We start from the raw sequence: 13,220 nt of genomic DNA on the forward strand, positions 1-13,220 counted from the left end.
TTAATCATATTATAAAATGTTTTCTTAGGCAACTAGTTTATTTTTGTAAATTTTAACAAAAATACTCTTTCTGCAACACCCACAAAGCCCAATCACTTTCTTCTGTACGTTTTGCTCACTGACAGTTTATGAGAAATGATATGTGAACAAGTGACTATCATTAATAGTTTAATTTTTAAAAGGAAGTTTTGGGGTACTGCATTTTGCGAGAAGAGATTTAACCCAACCTCCTATGTCTACCCTCCTATGTCTACTTCCTATGCCAACCTCCTACTTCTACCCTTTAGCCTGGTATGGGGAGAACTGATATCAGTAATGATAACCTCCAAAGTACTTAATAATTTTAATCACAATAAAATATCTAAGAATGGTAAGAGTGACACAATTATGTGGGATAGTGGAAATAAATGTTGACCTAAAGGTGAGGAAATCTGGATTCTGATCTTGACTACAACACTAATTAGCTATGACTTCACACACATGGTTCCTTACTGGGCCTACACGTACTAATCTATAAGGGGAAGCCATAGACTAGACAATCTGAATATTTTAAGATTCCACAGGCATTTCATTTATCTGAAAATTGGTGATCCATATGTGCTGCATAATGATGGAAACACTTGGGAAATCATAATATACAATTACCAGGCATTGCCTGGTATTTGAACTGCCATTTCCCAGGCATCCTGTATTAGTGGCAATGTACACTCTTGCATGCAAGCCACCTCTCTCAGTCACCCTCCTCTAAGTGGCAACTTTGGCCAAGTCTAACCAGCACTTCCTTTGACTTGTTGCTATTTATTTTTTTCCTCCAAGCTAACTAAAAGATTATACCTTTCCTAAAACTTATGACAGATGCTTTCATCCCTGCCTTAAAAATCAGGATGAAAATGTATCTTGAAGTCAAAGTCATTGAGTCTGTCAGCAACATTTCCACAACACCATTTTTACACGAACACTTGCTAATATCTATCTCCTTTGAAAATAGTGCTGAAAATGAAGCAAACTCAAAATGTTTCGGTTCACTTGTCCTCTTCTCAAGGATTCTGCAGAAGCTCTTCCTTCTCTTCTCTTCCTGCTTCCTCCCCAGGGACTGCACACATGCGGTGCCAAAGACCCCTTTAGGCTTTCCTTCCCTGTCATTGCATTTCTTAAATATTTCTTTTTGTTTACAATAATCTCACTTTAAATAACACTATTAAGATATAGCTAAAGCCAAATTTGTTACAGATTTGAAGTCAAATAATTTAATGTAGCATTTAAGCAGGAGGAACTCATTTTGACTGCTTTTTTGCCCAATCTGAAAACAACTATGGATTTTCTCTTCAGGTCCAGTGATCTTCCCATGGCCTTCTAACAACAGCAATAACCACAATGACATTTATCATCAGTGAAAATTCACTTTATAGTAGGGACTTTACATAAATCATCGTATATTATCTTAATAATGAGCAAGAGAGTATTTTTATCCCCCACATTATGAGTAAGGAAACTGAGACTAGAGAAAGTGTACTGTTTGCCTAGGGTTGCTCAGCTGGAAAGTGGAAGAGCAGAGATTTGAATCTGGGTTATTCTTACTTCAAGTCCCTAGTTCTTCTACACTGTCAAATGTTGCTGCTTCTCTCCTAACACAGGTTATGTTATTGGGATTCGAAGTCTAATGATGATTTAGTTGGTCATCCATGTAAAAGAAGATTCACCAAGAAGGAGACTTAGTGTTTATGGTTAATCTGATGCTTCATTTTCCTTTTGGAGTTTCTCTCCTAATCTAATCCCAGGCCCTCTGCCTATCTGTGGGCTTTAGGAGTTGAGTATGTTTTATCACTCTACACATCTTCTAGAGCGGTGTTTCCCAAATTTTGATGTACTTAAGACTCTTCTGGGAAAATTGGAATAGAGTAGCCTTAGCCTAAGGTAGCGCTCAGTGATCTGCATTTTAAAGTACCCCCTATGCACACTCCTATGGAGAAACATGAAAAACATAAGAATATTGTGTTAGGCTGTTCTTGCATTGCTATAAAGAAATAACGGAGACTGGTTAATGTATTTAGAAAAGAGGTTTAATTGACTCATGGTTCTGTAGGCTTTAAGGGAAGCATGGTGCTGGCATCTACTCAGCTTCTGGGAAAGCCTCAGGAAGTTTACAATCATGGTGGAAGGTGAAGAGGGAGCCAGCGTATGACATGGCAAGAGCTGGAGCATAGGGAGGGGAGGAGGTGCCACACACTTTTAAACAAATCTCGCATGAATTCACTCTTTACCAAGAGCATGGCACTAATCCATTCGTGAGAGAGATGCTTCCATGTTCAATCACCTACCGCCAGGCCCCACCTCCAACATTGGGGATTATAATTCGACATAAGATTTAGACGGGACAACATCCCAACTCTATCAGTCTGTTTGTTTTCTGTATCCTAAGTAAAGGGTAGAATAATCTCAGGCCTAGAAAATAGTGACGGATGAGTCCTAACATCTATTTCTTACTAAAGTGTTCCGCTAAGAAGAATATTTTATGATAAGGATATTAGTTAATGTTACTGACGAGATCCGTGCTTTTTCGTTCTTTCTTTCTGTACTCTTTTAGTCACCTCCTGTGATCCTGCATCATCTTTATTTTCCCCATAGACTTTCCTGAATGTAATGAAAATATTTTCTTTTTGGTCTCAGAGAGTTTCCTTATATGTACAGCAGGATGGTATATAGTAGTGATTATGTCATATAACTGATGAAAAGATTAACTAGTCGATGACCCTATGTGGCACATTTCCATAATAGCATAAGTAAAACGCTCCATCTAAAATTTTGCAGGGTACTACCTGTACAACTGTATGAAGAGGCCTTCAAATGAACTAATGTTATTAAAGAGCTTAGCACAATTCTTGGTATTGCCATCCCAAAATGGTACCTATTATCTAATATTTATCCTTACCTTTGATTAATTCTGTCTGATTTGTTCTTATATTCTTGAAACACCTTTACTAGGCACTTTTCAAGTTAATACTATAATACTTGCTGGCTTAGCTTGCCTTCTTCACTATGTGTCAAAAATAACTGGACTGATTTGTAGAGTGGCCTTAATCCTACCTTAATTGTGGATTTGCTTATACCCATTCCCTTTCTCTCAACCTAGTCTGCTTGTAACCAATGCTGTGCCTTTGCAAGATGGCTGGCTGAGGTTAAGGGTGCAGTCCATAGGCAGAAAACCATTTTCCCCCTCTGTGAATACCAGCTGGCCGACCCAGAGACTGAACCAACTACCTTGACCTCATAAGCACTGCACTGCAAGCAGCTGAGCATTTTGTTTTAATTATTATTATTATTATTTATTTTTATTTTTACTTTATTTTATTTTTGAGACAGAGTCTCCCACTGTCGCCCAGGCTGAAGTGCAGAGGCGCCATCTCAGCTCACTGCAAGCTCTGCCCCCGGTTCATACCACTCTCCTGCCTTAGCCTCCCTAGTAGCTGGGACTACAGGCGCCCGCCACCACTTCTGGCTAATTTTTCGTATTTTTAGTAGAGATGGGGTTTCACTGTTTTCGCCAGAATGCTCTCAATTTCCTGACATAGTGATCTGCCTGCCTCGGCCTCCCAAAGTGCTAGGATTACAGGCGTGAACAATGGCGCCCGGCCTTGTTTTAATTATTTAAATAATGTGATGATGATTATAAATATACAGCCGGAACAATATTGAATTTAGAAATTTCATTATTCCAATTAATGATGCAAATCAGAGGAAGTATGTACATGAGAGGGTAAATTAGAGTACTCACATGGAAATCATAGGTCTGGCAAATAGATTTAAGAAGGAATATGTGGTATATGAGTGTGTGTGCTTGAGATGGGGTAAGGAAAAGAGAAGTGGGGGGTGGTGGAGACAGAAAGAAAGAGGATTAACTATATTTCCTTTAGGCAAAAAAATAAGAGGTACTAAAACAGAAATAATTACAGGTGTGATGAGACAATGGGATAAACCACACAATTTACTTCCTTACTATTTTGCATTTTTATATCGTTTAAATACTGCTAAAGCAAACAACTTGGCAGAAAAGGAGGAATGTTATCTGGTATTGGACTGACTTTGTTTTTTATCCTTTTGTACAAAAAAAGTTTAACAGAAAATTCTGTGTGCATGAGTGTGTGTGTGTATTCAACTTGTCTTTTGAAACACAAATCATAGGACTGGGAAAATAAAACTAAACAAACGGGACAAGATTTCTGACCACATGAAGCTTACATTCTAATAGAAAGGTTTAGACAAAAGAAAAATAGCTATATCATTGAGTGAATGCATAATGAAAAATAGTATATCAGAAAATTTTTGACACAAATTGAAAATGTAAATGTTTAGAAAGTGGTGGGAATGAGGGAACAGGTGGGTTACTATTATTTAAATTGAGACTAACTTTTCCCAGGATATCATAATTGGGGAAATTACCTCCAGCTTTGAGGCACCTCACAGAGCTGTCTCTGGACTGTGGGAAAAAAGTTTCTGCTATCAGGTATTTAAAAGAGGTTTAGTTTGGGCGCGATGGCTCATGCATGTAATCCCAGCACTCTGGGAGGCCAAGGAAGGTGGATCACCTGAAGTCAGGAGTTTGAGACCAGTCTTGCCAACATGGTGAAACCCTGTCTCTACTAAAAATAACTAAAAATATTAATTAGCTGGGCATGGTGGCAGATGCCTGTAATCCCAGCTACTTGGGAGACTGAGGCAGGAGAATCGCTTGAATCCAGGAGGTGGAGGTTGCAGTGAGCCGAGATCGTGCCATTGCACTCCAGCCTGGGCCACAAGAGTGAAACTCTATCGCAATAAAGAAGAAGAAGAAGAAAAAAAGAGGTTTGACGCTGAAAACACAGAGCAATACACTATAAAGCGACCCACTCATCGACAGCCTTCCAGTACACCAGACAATCTTTGATTATCCTTTCCACATCTTCTGTCTGGCTAAGAATCTTGTGACCTGTCTGGCCAGGGCAGGCCAGATGGTTCTGTTGGCGCAGTTTACAAATGTCAGTGAACAAAGCACACCACTCCGGAGAGGGCTCACCTCAGGGAATAATTCTGTTCATCTTCAGCTCACTCCAACTCCCTCCTCATTACAATTGGCTTTGTCTGTATGACTTCAAGACTTTACAGTTGCAAGTTCAAGATTCATCACAAACCTTGACCTTTTAGTGCCTCAGTCCCCTCAGCTCCAGTGACCTTCGGTCCTTCTCCATTTCAGTCGCCTAGCAACACAACCTCACTTAAAGACCAGCCTCAGACTCATCCCCCTTCAGGGCTCACAATCACTTTAACTTCGCTTTCTCCTATTCAGTCTGCTCTGATTTTTTCCCATAACCTCCAGTCCCCTGACAATTTTCCCATTCCCACAGTCCATGAGCTTGCTTCTCTCCTCATTTGTTTGGCTACCCAATTGTGGACCCTACTGTGAGGCACTTCAGTTCTTCATATGTTTGTATTTCCATGTTTTCCAATGCTTCTATCTCTGCAATCTTATACTTTTCCATTTTCTGTTATGACTCAGAACTGCAGAGTGGCGTTCACTAAATAATTTTGTTTGTTTTGTCATTGGGTTTGCTAGAATTCATATTACCTAACTTTGGGTAAAAATCTTCATAATTCATTTTATATCATTCCAAGATACTGAAATCATTTTACTTATTTAGTAAATGTTTAATAAACACTTGTTGAAGTCCACACACTATTTTAGGTGCTCAGGTTACTTGACCATTACTGAACAATCATGTTATCCCTGTCCACAGTGGTTGATACAAAGGCTCTAAAACACAAAATAATAAAGTGGAAGAGAGAAAAAGAGAGAAAGGAGAGAGAGTGAGAGAGAGACAGAAAGAGACAGAGATAGAGAGAAGTAATTATATCAAATGAGACCCTGAATTGAGCTGTGCCTGAAGATATATTCATGGCCTTTTCAGTTACATGAACCAATAAATTTATTTTCTGTTTAAGTGACTTTGCGTTTCGATTCTGTCATTTGCAACTGAAAGAGTACTGAATAAAATAATATAGTTATTTGCATATATATATATATATATTATCCTCCCCTATGCAATCATAAGCGGCTTGAGAGAAAAGACTATATTATGCATCTTCTATCTTCCAGAATGCTTTGCACATTGTGAGTGTCCAATAAATATTTATTGAAGGAATAAATCGGTTTTAAAAATACCTTAAATTTGGATTAATGCCATCTTTAGGCTTCTCTAGGGTGATCTGGATAATGAAAATAACTACACCTGGCAAAAGTCTTAAAATTCCCTCCAAATGGGCATGTCGAGCCCTCATCCAGCCTTCCACCTTTCCACCATTGTCACTTTATCTGCTCTTAGAGAGATACTAAATGCACCTGGATGGATGTGTTCTTATTGTCAGCAATCGAAATCCCAGGCTCTGAATGTCATGTAACTGAGAGGGAAGAAAAATACTCCCACTTTTGAATTTTAGTCTTTCTTGATCTACTTACAAGCATTTTATTGTAGGGATTGCAATGCTACTCTCCTAGACATATCCTAATAAATGATGACAAGAGCAAGACAATGGAGGATTATGGTTTTCAGGTTTTGTTTGTCTATCTGTGTCTCTCTCTGTCTCTGACACACACACACACACACACACACACACACACCTCAAAGACGAAGGTTTAAGGACTAAACAGAAATCCAACCAATGCCGAGGGCACACATCTGTAAGGAAAGCTGGCTCTGTCTTACAGTTTCAGCTCTCTGTTTCTATACACACAGACAAATCTTTTCATTTATAGAAGGTCTCCTGTGCATGTCTGGTGTCAGGGAAGTCAAAAGGACCAAGAACTCTTCCCTGAAGCAGACAGAATATGGGTAGAGGTAAACGTAATGATATATTTAAACATTTGGCAGGAAGAAAATCTCAGACAGTCAAAACAACATCGTTATTAATTGCCAATTTTAGAGGCACTCTAGCATACAACCAGTTTCTCCGTCTTATTACTTGTTGAAAATACAAAGAATTTGGGGCAGGGAAAACAAAAAGTCTATTTTTCTCTGGGTGTGCATATGTGTTTTAATTATCCCTCTTGAGATGCATCTTTGCACGGTTGTGCCTTCAATCTGTTGCTTGCAGTTTTGTTTTTGACAGCAGAGCTTATATTATCAGTAGTAGTTGCCAGTTTTCTTTCATGTTTTGTATTTTGAGGGGGTTGGGGCAATTAGGATGGCCACCAAACCATACTGTTTACTATTTAGAAGAGGCTAACTGCTTATCATTTAAAGAAACCTAAAGTACATGGGCTCTTCCTACACCCTGTTTCCTGGGGTCAAGAACTCATGCTGTTGAGGCAGGAATAGATTGCTGGGTTTCTATTTGAAGACTACTTGCTGGTTTGGTATTCATGGATTCCTTCTTTGAAAAAAATAACCAGGTTACTGCCAAGACAACTAAAACAATAACAATAACTAAGTCAGTGAAGTAGCAGAGTGCACACTAACAAGCAGTCAACTTCTTACATTATAAATATAAATAGCAAACCTCTCTCTAATAGCAAATGCTAAATATTCAACATTCTACATCTGCCTGTGGAGATGGAGATCTTTTTAAGATATGGATGCACAGAAATTCCCACAAACTCCTGCCGTGTTAAGAATGCAAATCATCCTTGATTCAAAACAGAGCATGTTCTTAGAAAAGCAGAGCTTTCATTCTAACAGATTTCCTCAGTTATATGGTAGAAGCAAAAAACAGAGTTTGTGGAATAATGTGTATTATTAAATGAAAGTATGAAAAACTTATTCAAACATAGACTGCCTCACAGTTGACGACACAAGTGCATTTGGTATGCAAGACACATGAGTTTACAATGTCACAAAACTACAAAGATGCAGAGAAGAAAGTAAACTCATGTCGCAGTAAAGTTAGGGTGTAGAGATACTAGCTCGCAATATTAAAATTTTAAATATGCACGTCATTTTTGTTTTGCCTGTTTTCTGATTATGAAATAGTACAAGAAATAGTCCAGAACAAAGCAGATAGAAAACAACCTTTCAGCTGAACATCCTTAACTTACCTCAGTTAATGTGCTAGAAGATTTCCTTTTGTTCTTTTTTCTGTGCACTTTTATGTTGATAAATGCATCACTACTTTAGATATGATGTAAAGTTTGGATCTGTAGTGACATGACTCACATTATGACCACCTCCTTCTTACAATCTTACCTTTGACTCCTGCTCAACAGGAGTCCAACACTAGGTCCTCCCATTATCTGTCCCACTCTTTATCTCCAAGTCAAAACTGAGGAAATAATATGTGAATAATAACAGAGCCCCACCATATCAAGGCAAGGGGGACAAATATTTTGAGGGTAATGAACACAGCACCGTCAGACTCCTGCCCAGTGATTCCACTAGCCACTTGAGTCCAACCAGAGGTGATTAAGGGGCCCATTCTTTCCTAGATGAAGGCAAGGAATAAGCAGGGAATGTCTGGGCTGTCTTCAGTGTTTATGTTATATGGTGCCAGTTCTCATCAAGTGAAGTGTTCAAACCTTCCCTTTCGTCTTCTGCCTGTCATGATATGGCTTTTTCTTTAGCACCTTTATATACCTGTATCAGTCTTCTCAGGCTGCCATAACATGGTACTATAGACTGGGTGGCTTAAACAAAGATAATTTGTTTTTTTCACAGCTCTGGAGGCTTGAAGTCCCCAATCGAAGTGCAGAATGATTTGGTTTCTGGTGAGGACTCTCTTCCTTGGTTGTAAACATCTACTTTCTCGCAATATCTTAACAAGGGCTTTTCTTATTGTGTGTGTGTATGTGGAGGGAGGGGGAAGGTGTCTCTTTTTACATAGGTCAGAGGCACACCCTTTTGTCCTAATTTAACCTTAATGACTTCTTTAGAGGTCCCATCTCAAATAAAGCGTTTTAAGAAAATGAATTTCTGAGTTTATGAACACTTTGGGTAAGTCGGCAGGGAAAATAAAGTAAGAGCACAAATGTGGAGTTAATTCCATATTTGATGAAGGATGACTTGCCAGTGACCAAGGAGATAAGGGGCAATACATTGCAGAAAGTTTACTTGCCCATTGTATGCTGTGAGCTGAGTATTAATGGGATGAGTAATTGACATAGCAAGCAAAGACAGAGTTAAAGTTTTAAAAATCAGCTTTCAGTGATCTAGACCTATCCCAGCTATGGTCTGTGGCTCAGATGTAGGTTAGAGGATGCAAATATTAACTGGAATACATTTAATGATTAGACAGTAGAGACCACCTATTGGAAAAACTGTTCTTGATTTTTACAATGAAAATTTTGCCTTGATGAAGTTCAAGGCATTTGCTAGAGAGGTAATGGAAGGACCAATTAAACATAAAAGGTGGTATGAACAAAGGACAAGTTTATGGTGATTGAAACTGCATTTTCTCAGAAAGACAGTGTGATATAAAGCTGAGTAATGTAAACTTGCTGGATGGTGAAATTATGGATACGGGCTTGGAAAAGAGGAGCACAGGGGCCATTCTCAACACCCCATGATCACATCTCACCTGTAATCTCCTCTTTCACTCAGACTTACAGCTGTTGCTGACTGTACCACTTGAAAATATCGACAAGCATGGGCCATGCATATATTGCTGGTTTAAATAATTTTTTAGACACAATAAAACACTCTTAGATAAAGGGAACAGTATATTTCTCTGATGGATGCAAAAGGGTCTTTCTCATAGGCAAATCAGGATCTCAGTGTCACCAAACAGGTGTGATATTAAAAACTTTCCTACTTAAAATATGTAAGTATGGAGTGGTATAAACATCCTCTAATATAATGTTATTAAAAGAGAAAATTGTTTGACATATCTAAAGGATTAAAATGAGTTTCTATTTTGGTTTAAAATGAGGTCTGGTTACCAGCCATTGATTCAACGTCTCCCAATTATCTACTCAAATGGTATGGAAATATGCCCTGAAAGGTAAAAAGCCACAAATGTGACAGTCTGTCAGTTGTCCTCATCTCCATTCTTTATTCATTTATTTAGTATTAAAATCCTTAGTTTTAGGTGGGTATACTATCGCTTACAATGAGACTCTATTTCCCAGCTTAGCCCTCCTCTCAGAGTAGTCATGGCTCTGTAACTAAGCTCTAGTCTATAAAATGTAAGTAGGAATGCCATGGAAACTTACTGGAATCTCCCTTAAAATGCAGTTTGTGCATATCCTTTGCCCTTTTTTCTTAGTTCTTTCTTTTCTCCTGTTGACTAGAATTTGAGTATAATGGGTAACAGTTCCCACATTGGACTGTGATGAGACCTTGAGAATGAAAGCCACAACACAGCAATGAGATAGAAGGAAGCTGGACCCTGGGAGCTTGGGGATCAAAGCCATCCTAGTCTAGAGTGCTTCCCGACTCTTACTGACAAGGAAACGAGTTTCTATTCTGTTTACAGCTCTTTGACTCAAAGCTGAGAAAAATGCTAACTCAAAGTCTATGCTGCCATTCAAAAGCAGAACTACCCATCAATCTTCTCATCATCTTCTAAAACCTTAAGACTGATGAAATTGAACTGAGAAACCCCATCGGTGATGAGCCAGAAACAAAAGACAACAACTAACCTGCCCATGGATACGAAAAAATAATTTATTTTCCATTGTTGTTATCTGTCTTCTGGATCAGAAACAAAAAGAATTTGTATCAACAGCCAAGGGGTCCCTATACTAAACATGTGCTGATTAGGGCAGCCAACCTTTTCTCCCACCACTTTATATCTGCACCTCTTTCTACACCCAGTTTGAGACTGTATCTTTCTGAAAATAAATAGATGAGATATACTGGAAGACAAGCTGTGATTCATTGTATACTGGAATGTGTAGTTGCAACAGGTAAAGAACTCAATTTGGGAGGGATAGAGAGAGGCAAGAAAAAAATTGTATCAGCAGATACTTGTTCTGCTATGTGTTTCAGACAATCAAACACTTGACATACAACACTACCTTGTTTCAACCCAAGAGGCCCACACAGAACAAAAGAGTAAAAGATATCAAATATTGGGGTAAAACTGTGCAAATGAATGTCTAAATATTTGACCAGCACCCATGTGAACAAAGAGTAAGGAAAGAAGCAGTCTACACATCATATTAGTTAATAAACACAAAGTCTGAATCAGTTTGTTCTCTATCCAAGGTTGACTAAACAGAAATACAAAGAGATTAAAGAAAGCAAGACACAGCCTAGAAAACGATACAAACTTGAGGAAAAAGCCATTAAATTGAAATAGAAGAAGAACAGACCTCTAATAACCATTAATGATAAGTAACAAAGTAAACTCTAGAGAATTCTTTGTACTTTCAATAGCACTTAAGATCACATTGTCTCTACATATGAAAAAAAGAAGAGAAGTAATAGAAGAGAATGACTTGAGATGAAAGACAGTAGAACATCTGACAAAACTGATGGATGAGTTGAGGACTGATTGCAAAGAAACCTATGAAAATGGTAACTGAAAACAGAACTGGATAGTTTGAAATAACAAGTCAAAAAAATTCTAATTAATAATATGGTAAACAAACTTGAGAAATTTATAAAATGTACATTAAAAAAATAGAACAACCATAAATTTAGAGAAAAAAGAAAAATGTGTGAAAGAAACCAAGAGATAAAGAAGGCTGAGAGTGCTCTCCCTTACCTAGGCTAGTAACTACATGTGTTCATCAGGAAGAAACTGAAAATTTTGAACAGAAGCAATGATTATAGACATAATTGGAGCTTAAAGTTGACATGAGAAAACAGATCAAAAGGGAGTTCTATAATACAGAAGAATCAATAGAAAGATATTCTTGTCTAGAAATACACTGAACATATTTGAAAGTTGCAAAACTAAGAAAAAATAAATTACAGAAATGGTCAGATAGGAGGGATGCTGACTGTTGATTGCCTTCTCTGCAATAGTAAGGACCAATGGCCAATGGAACAATGTCTGCAATATATATAGCTGGGAATAATATTCTGAGATATGTTTATTAACTCTTTTTTCTCTTCTGAAGATTTTTAAAAGCCTTTCTCAGCTATTCAACAGTGTAGACATATATCTATATGTCATTTTTAAATTACTTTAAAATGTACAACTGATTAAGAGATGAAATAAAATTAAGAAATAGAGTAGTGCAGTACAAAAATGCTAAGCTCCTAATTTTACAATAGGGTGTTTCAAGAACACTATTTAATTATTAACTTGATAATTAGAGGAATACAGATTCTTATAATGAAAAGTTGAAAACGTGCATGGGACAAATTCCCACCAACTTCGGGATAGTGTTTCCCTCTGGGGATCCTGGAGCTGGCCTTTGGCTCTATATGTAATGGTTTGTTTGTTTAAGAGAAAGATACGAAACAAGTAGAGCAAAATGTTAACATCTGTTAAATCTGACTGCAATGTTGGTGTCTGTTGTCAGTTATAGTACTTTCTGTAGTTTTCCATATGTTACTAATATTTTACATTTTAAATGACTAGTTTTAAAAGTTGTAAAGATAACCACTAAGTAGAATTAAAAACAAAATATGTACTGGTTCATCACAGAAAAAGAACATCAAGTCACACAATGTGCAAGAAATTATAGTATAGCAAAATACAGAAAATGTGAAAAAAATACTCAAAATAAGATGACAAAAATAAGACCATAGATTCATTATGTGAGTCACCATAAATTATTTAAATTCATATTTAATAAGTAGTGATAATAATATTAAATAGTACTACTTAATGTATGTCTGAAATTATGCTATATGCTAACCCACATAATGTAAATGTTTTTATCCCTTAATCCTCATGACAACTCTGAATCAAATAGTAGTATTATCTAAAATTCTCATGATTAGAGTTGGTAAAAAAGTCAACTAAGAGATATATCTTTTTAAGACTTTTTAAGAGATACATCTTTTTAACTTCCTTTAAGAAAAGTTAAAAGATTCCTAACTCCCAGGGTGATGAGTTAGGAAGTCCCTTTGAGAGGTGATTAGATCATGAGGGATTAGTAGCCTTTATAATGGCAGAGAGCTATCTTAGCCCATTCTACCATATGAGGACACAGTGAAAAAGGCATCATCTATGAATCAGAAAATAAATCCTCATCAAACACTGAATCTATGGGCATCTTGATCTTGGACTTTCAGCTTCCAGAACTATGAGAAATAAATTTCTATTGTTCATAAGCTGCCTTAGCAATGGCATTTTGTTAG

This window comes from Trachypithecus francoisi, unplaced genomic scaffold (assembly GCF_009764315.1).
Source record: "Trachypithecus francoisi isolate TF-2019V2 unplaced genomic scaffold, Tfra_2.0 Lachesis_group0, whole genome shotgun sequence".
Lineage (NCBI taxonomy): Eukaryota > Metazoa > Chordata > Mammalia > Primates > Cercopithecidae > Trachypithecus > Trachypithecus francoisi.